The sequence below is a fragment of the Stegastes partitus genome, unplaced genomic scaffold (assembly GCF_000690725.1).
Source record: "Stegastes partitus isolate 25-593 unplaced genomic scaffold, Stegastes_partitus-1.0.2 Scaffold569, whole genome shotgun sequence".
NCBI lineage: Eukaryota > Metazoa > Chordata > Actinopteri > Pomacentridae > Stegastes > Stegastes partitus.
In genome coordinates, this window is record NW_007578300.1 from 249,956 (window position 1) to 257,731 (window position 7,776).

The following is a 7,776-nucleotide window of genomic DNA, read 5'->3' on the forward strand; positions in this document are numbered from 1 at the left end:
GGCATCCAGACCAATCACTCGCTCATCGCTGCATCTGTTGCTGTTTCCACAGAAGCATCCTCTCTGTCTGGTTGTGTTTCTTTCTTGCTTTGAGCCCAGCATCCCCACCGCCTCCCCAGACCGGCTCGCCGAATCCCTCAGCACCACAAATACACACTCAGATACGCACGTTAACACACACACACACACACACATGCGCACGCACACACACACACACACACACAGAGGAGGACATGAGGTGCCTAGCAGGGGGTGGTTTTGATTGACCAAGCACTCTATGACTCCTAAATGGCTTTATTGCTTTCCTACTTAACCCCCCAACACACACTCACCGCCTCCTTCCTCCCTGTCACGCCACAACACACACACACACACACACACACACACACACACACACAGAGTCCTCAGGAGGTCTCCACAACTGGAAATTAATGAGAGCCATCACTAACCACACACACACACACACACACACACACATTTTGCCACCCAGATCGCGATCAGAACTCCCTGCTACTGTCTGGAGTCTGTCAAGGTCACCACAGACCTAAAGCAGCGTTCCTCCCTCTGGGGTCTTTGTCTTTGCCCTCCATGACCTTGCTTTGATCCGTCTTGTTTAAACTGTGGGAGCGGGCCAGGATTCAGGTCCGACTGTTACTGTACAGAGCTGGTCGATATGTGGGGAATTGGGTTGATTGATTTTAATCAGCAGGAGGACGGCGGTGTGGCGGTAGGAAGGGACGAGGTTTTGCCTGCTGTGATGGTCTGAAGGCCGCCTCTGATTGTCGTTCACGTTTGACCTCCGTCACGGCAGGACTGATAAAAACTTGATATGTGTGTTTCAGCCACAGTTCTTGCACCATGAGACCACCAGAATGTGTAAAGTGCTGCTTAAATATAGCATCAAACATCACAAAGGTGGACAGCACTCGTCGGTCTGATACATGAGCAACGTTCTGACCGTGTTAGACGTCCCTACAGCGAACCAGGTGTCAGCACGGCCAGGTGCACTCAGTCCTGATCTCTGTCCCGGGTAGTGGCTCCATGCTGGTTCTTTTGGACCTGAAAGAGATATCGAAGCTCCCAGTTTGCCAGTTCACGAAGGGTCCTGAAATCACTCGTCTGGCTCTTCCCCGAGGACCAACGTGTCTTGGAGACCCAGCAGGGACGCCATCAGACTCCTTCCCATGGTGTCCAGCAGCTCCATGAATACGTGAGCATTCACCAGCTGTTGGGCTGGCGGTGGCTGGAGTTAACGTTTCTCTCCAGCCTACTGTTCAGCGCCTTTATTCACGCTGTTAAACCACTTTACTGAGGTTCTATGGTTGCAGTTTTTGCCATCACTCCTTTTTATAATGACAACCTGGTTTCCCTGCTCGGGAATGTCAGAGCTACAGCAAAACTCCTCAGACTCTGAGTACTGACCGAGATGATGGCTGAACCTGTGATGTTAGGACATAAAGTCGGACTAAAGTGGAGGTATTCCTGCCGCACAGCGTTCACCAGCGCTTGCAGACCTCGGCCAGACGGATGCTTGAAAGAATAACAACACAAATTCCAAGTGTGTGTCCGTCAGTGCTGCTCCTCTACCTGCTGCCAGCAGGGCTTCTGTCACCTCTGAGGCTTGGAGGTGTGACGGCCTCACGCTCCTCATGTTTGTGTGTTTTCTGCTGAGCTGGGGTCACTGTGGACCGTCGCCCTGGCAGAGCGCCGGCTGCAGGCTGATGAACTCTTAGCCCAAGGTTTAGCAAATACAGTGGACATGGCCTCCCTCCAGCTCCACTTCTTTCCACAGGACTGCAGCTGAACGCATCAAAGCAACACACCGCGAGTGTTTTAATGCTTTGACCTGTTGGCTTACTTCTGGACAGTTTTGTCAGTTCAAGTGAATGAAGGTCAGCTGGGAGACACTTTAGATCTGATTAGACACAATAACTCTGCAGCAGCTATTATAATCCAGGATTAAAGTACAGTGAAGCTGGAAAGACTCGTTTCCACTGAAGCTCTGCATGCGAAGCAACAAAAACATCAAACCAGCAGTGGACATAAAACATAGAGAGTTTGTCTCTCTTCGGCTGGTTTTCAGCTCAAAATACAACAAAGACGGTTCATTTTACCGTGACAGTAGAAGGCCCGGGTTTAGCCCGGTTCTAAACGGGCTGTATCTTTAAATGCAACAGAGCTGCTGTTGTCAGCGCCCCCTTCAGGAAGGAGACTCTCTCTGCAGCTGTGATTCACAGAACTCCACACAGATGTGAGACCAGGGCTTTGTGTCACTTCCAACTTTGTCTCTGAGCAGTTTCATGTGGAGATGATGCTAAACTCCCAGCACGACTATTGTTTTTAACTTATTCATGTTTAGGGGTGCCGAGCCTCAGAGACGGACTCTGATGTGACTGCTGTTCGTCTAAATCTTCTGTTTCCTCGCCCTGTTCCACACTCGTTTCATCGTCTGACAACAGACACAGAATTCAGCTGCATTCAAATGCAGCTGATGTGAGCACAGAGAGCAGGAGAGAAGCTGACACGTGGAAAGGAGATGCTGTCTGGGTTCAGGTTTCCACAGCAGGACACATGAAAACAGGTGAGCCAGCAGGGCAGGAGGCGGCAGAAGAAAATGTCTTCATCTCTGAACAGCTTCTACTTTGGAACCACTAAATACAATAAAAGTGTCTTTTTCTAACATATGGGACCCGATCACTGAGTTCAGGTAAATGAAGTCTCTGTGAGTCCACTGCAGCAGCAGCTGGCCATCATGAAGAAATCTGCACGAGCTGCTGAACGTCCCTGGAAACGTGAGAGAGTGAAACTGTGGATTTAAAGATGAGCTTCCTCCAATCCTCCGTAGACTCCTTTAAGTCTCACGTAACTCCGTCTCTCGTGTCTGCGGTCGGTCCAGCGACAGTAATGTCGGGTACCGTCCCGTAACAGAGGAACATTCAGCATGCCGCGATAGAACTCAGAGAGGAGGCAACCGTGAAAATGACACTTAAAACTCCTGATCGTGAGTTTGTCAGTGTGTGTGACGCGTTAATGGGCTCGTTGGCTGAATGTCGTCACAGCGTCGCCAATGTGTGTGTACGTCTGTACAACGCATGTGGAGCCCGCAGTCGGTCTGAACAGTCGGACGGCTCGGTTCAGGGTCAGGACGAGCTGAACAGCACAGTTCGGTGATGACGGTCAGCGCCGAGGCAGGAAGTGAACCAACGCCGCGTCCTCTGATGGGATGGAAACGCGCCTGTGTGTGTCCCTGCTTTGGTGCGCTTCAGAGGACATTTGCTCTCTGCTCATAAATGAAGGCCATGCATTATTCAGGCCGCTCCTCCAGCTAATGCCCCTTAATGTGCCCAAACAGCCATAATGCACTCGGCTAGCAGGGTGGCAGGGACCCTCACACCCTCCACCCCTGGATACCACACAGCGACGCTCTCAGGCTCTTATCTCGCTCTCAAATCGTCCCATGTTCCTCGTTTTCTAAAAGATCCATTTTACGTTCGATACAAATTGCTCTCGCTGACGCTGTCTCGCCGCATTTCCATCCAACTTTGGTCAGTTTGTCCCTAATCTGTGTCCGTCGCCCTCATCCGTCCCCTCGCTGCCTCGCTCTGTCTTTTTGTTTTATGAGAGATAATATAAAGGATAGAGCTTCGAAAACCTGCAGTACTTCCTCAGCGCCCCGGGGTGCCGGCTTTCTGCAGAATTAGGGTTTTGTCTAAAGAAGGATTTGCAGCTGTGAAGCTCAGGCAGCGAAGCCTCCGAAGTTCGTAATCTTAATCAGATTTGGGGAGAAATTAAACTGATTCCATATGGAGGTAAACACAAAACCATGTGGAGCACAAAAAGCCCTGAAAAGCCATAAAAGCGGTTTAAGGTGGAGCGTTTATCGCTGCCGCTTTGCTTGTCTGCATTTTATCGGCAGTGTTTTATGTTCTAATCACTTCTCCTGTTTACTGGCGGTGCTGGTAATTGCTTTGGCAGTTTGTGTTTCTGATTTGTTTTGGTCTTTGTGAAGCACATTAACTTTTCCAAAGTGTAAAATAACTCACTTTGAAAATGTTCTTTGCTATAAGACGTAATGGCAGAATGGGACTTAGCTGTATGTTCTCTCAGGGCACACTGGGGGAGTTGGTTTCTCTTGTTTTAATCGTTTGAAACCTTCAGAGCAGAAATCTGAGACTCACTGATCCTCGATACACGGAAGTTCATCTTCAACCTAAAAACTCACCTCTGTGCATCAACATGACACATTTAGAGGTCTGACATGAAAATAATCCCCTTTTTAATATAAATACATAAATAGATGAGATGTAATGATCCACCCACAGCTTTCCTGTTTGCTGCAGCTCAGGCACACCAGCTCACCTCTAAAACGACTCTATGCTGCACAACGGAGAGTTCAAATTGGAAACCCAACCTGAAGAGTGACGACAGTCTGGAAAGCTCCGTCCTAGAAGTTCCTCTGGTCTCCTACATATGAAGCTAACCTCCTCTGCATGGCGGCCTGATAAACACCATATGGACACACACTTGTTTCTCACTGGAGGGGTCTTTAGGTTTCCTGTAATCGTGCTATCACGTCCGTACAGTGTGGCTGCTTTTCCTTACAGATATAAAAGATGTTCAGACTTTTCTAGTAACTTAAGGCGATGCAGGGATTTTGAAGAGCCCACATGGGGGGCTTTGGGGGTTTTCCTCTTTGCTTCAGGCTGTTTAAAACCCCAGACGGTTTTGCTCTCCTGCTTCCCGACCTGCCTGAAGCGCCTCGTTTAGAGTCCAGGCTTTTCTTCCGTTACGTATTGACGTATTGGCCGCTAGCTTGGTGCATCCTCAGATGAAGAATGAGCATCTTCGTGGTGCTGTTTCCTCCCTAGAGCTGCTTCTGCTAGAACCCTGTCCCTGCACTCGTAGATCTGCATTTAAGTGGATAAAAGAAATCCATCACATTCCACTGAAGCTGGTTTCTGATGCTACAGTTTGAATGTTTTGGCAAAATCCAGGTGGTTGATTTAAAGAAATGATCCATCGTTTCTGTTGCTGACGTCTAAGCGCTATGTGTGTATTGATTATCTAGTGTTTTGGGTTTCTGTGGGTCGGACCTTAACACCGGCTGCAGTTGGCCAGTCGCTGCTCAAAAACTCGACTATGATCAGACAAAGTGCAGCTTTTCTGTGTTACAGACTGAAAGTTGCAGAAGCAGCACGTAGTCATGTGGATGACTGGTGGCTGGTTGCTGGTGTTCCCACTGAGCTCCACAGGGTCCAACCAGACGTCTGTGTTTGGAGACCACGTCCTACATGAACCTCTCCGATGTCACTGATCGCTCACAGCTTGTTGGAGACACACCGAACACCGTCCTGATGCGGCGCACACACCCACCAGACAATGAGTCCATTCATGCCTTTGCTATCGCTGCCTCCTCCGTCTGTCCCTCCTCTGCTCCTATTATCTCTTTGTAAACACAGTGAAGGTCACAAACACAGCACACACTCCGGCTCTGTCCCCGTGCAGCCTCTCTGACCTGGATCTGCTCGGCTTCGTCTTTTACAGGCTGTTCGAGTCGCTTTAGATGCTCCAGAGGAGGCATTGTGTTTTCGTCGCGCCACTTAAGCAATTAGCCGTGTGGGAGTGGCATGCTAATCCTGCTGGAGCAGAAGTCCTGCCTTATTGTAGCCTGTCATGTGGTCACAATTAGGCTGAATTCAGTATGTAGAGGAAAAGCATTTCTGTGTTGTTGATGAGCTGATGTGACACAGATCTGGGTTGTGTCACGACAACACGCCGGTGAAAAGGCAGAAGCAGTGAAATGTGGGTTAAAGCTGCTGTTTGTTGATCGTAGCTTCTCGTAGCTCCGATAGCGACCGCCTGGTTAATGTGAGCACGTTGTCATGTCAGAGGTAAAGAAGCAGAGTGAAGGTCTGATGTTCTGTTGACCCGTCCATCAGCCTCATCTCCTCACCAGCTGCTCCTGAGCAGTAAACTGACTGGGAACCATGAGGTTTGCTTGTTCAGTGTCAGTAAACCAGTGGAATGAATGCCTAAATGATCATGAATGCAGACTGAACAGTTTAATGTTTGCCGTGTTTCTATCTGTGAAGCTCAAGCGGCTTGTTTCTGGTTTCTTTGCTGCGGTCACATTGGACTGGCTGAATGTTTCCCTGTAGCATGAAGTCCTGCAGCTCTGTGGAAGCAGGTCAGCCAGGACTAGGAGGACTCGACAGTGTCATGAGGGCAGTTAAAATGGGAAAGATCAAGTGAAACTGAATGTCTTTATTTAACAAAAATTGGGGGAGGAATGTGGAATAAAGAAGCTTAGGTGTTAGCAGAACTGGAAAAGGTGACTTTACAGACGTTAGACATTTGGTTTTGCTACCGTTGTGGGAACAGTCCCTGAGCTTCCTGGTGTGGCTGCTGGAGCAGCTCAGCCTCTGAGGACCTGGACCTGGTTGTGGTGACCAGTGCAGAATTTTCTGGTTTTAACAAACTCTGATTAAAGACACCTTTAGTTTAAAATGACATCATCACATCGCAGATTCATAGTTCAGCGGCTGTCCAGTGACTGTTGGTGCAGGTTCTGGTCCTGGTGAGTGATACATTGAAGTGTTTTTTTAAAGGTAACGTGCATAACAAAGCTACGAGCAGGTTTTGAGCTCCAGAGGCTGAACAGTGAACCAGCGGGGACGGGGTCAGCCCAAACCCTCAGCAGGTAGAGTCATCAACACCAGCCGCTGTCTGATGAAGCTGAAGGAAGCAGCCTTTGACGTACTCAGGAGCTCTTTCTTTGGATGTGAACTTCCTCCTGAAGCATTTTCTCTCTGCTCTCCCTCATAACTCACGTTGTCTCTGATCTGTTTCCACCCTGCTCAGCTTCATCGTGCACATCGTCTACACGGCTTTCACTTTCCCCTCCGACTCTCGATGCTTCTGTTTGCTTTGCACAAAAGTTCAGCACCTGCAGCTCCACAGAACCACAACTTCCTTCCACATCTCCGCTGCACCACATCACATCTACAGACGACATAAACAAGCTCTGAACTCTGGACTGGATGACCTGGCTGGAGGAGCAAGCACAGGTCATAACTCTGGCTCCCCTTTGCTCTGCATGAACTTTATGCTCATTTTGCACAAGATGCACTTTTCCTAAATGTGGACTTTCACCAGCCGATGCTGGTGTTTCAGCTTCAGCGGAAAGAAAAAGGCGAGCAGAGTGAAAATGAAGGAAGTCCTACCTGACTGATGCTTTCTCCAAACGAGCTCCTTTTCTTAAAAAACTACGTCTTCTCTCCTTCCGTCCTCTTGTCTGTTTTGCTTCAGGCGTCGCTGAGGAGGTGTGTGCCGAGGGTCTGCGTGGTGTGTGTGCTGTTGTGAGTTGTGAGCGTGTGTGTGTGTGTGTGAGTATGTGTGTGTGTGTGGCCGCTGCTCAGAAGCGACTCTGCTTTGTGCTGCCGACCTCGACGAGTGTGTTGCTGCCACTGACTGAGTGGCTGAGAGGGAGGGAGGAGATGAGTTCACACACAAACATCTCCGCCTGCAGGGAAACACCCCCTCCTTCCCCTGCCTCCCTCTGTCCTCCCCTCCTTCCCTCTGTCCTCCTCTCCTTCCCTCTGTCCTCCCCTCCTTCCCTCTGTCCTCCTCTCCTTCCCTCTGTCCTCCTCTCCTTCCCTCTGTCCTCCCCTCCTTCCCTTGTTTCCTCCCCTCCTTCCCTCTGTCCTCCTCTCCTTCCCTCTGTCCTCCCCTCCTTCCCTCTGTCCTCCTCTCCTTCCCTCTGTCCTGCCCTCCTTG

The 7,776-nt window shown here is 49.7% G+C and overlaps 1 protein-coding gene across 1 annotated transcript in view; it reads right to left on the reverse strand.

The window, feature by feature from the left end:
- The window catches only part of hs3st1l2 (heparan sulfate (glucosamine) 3-O-sulfotransferase 1-like 2), a 29,287-nt gene extending 21,987 nt beyond the window's left edge, over positions 1 to 7,300 (reverse strand). Inside the window, exon 1 of the mRNA XM_008288670.1 lies at positions 7,224 to 7,300. The gene's annotated coding sequence lies outside the window, so the exon portion shown is untranslated. The remainder of the gene's footprint in view (positions 1 to 7,223) is intronic.
- Between the last annotated feature and the right edge of the window lie 476 nt (positions 7,301 to 7,776).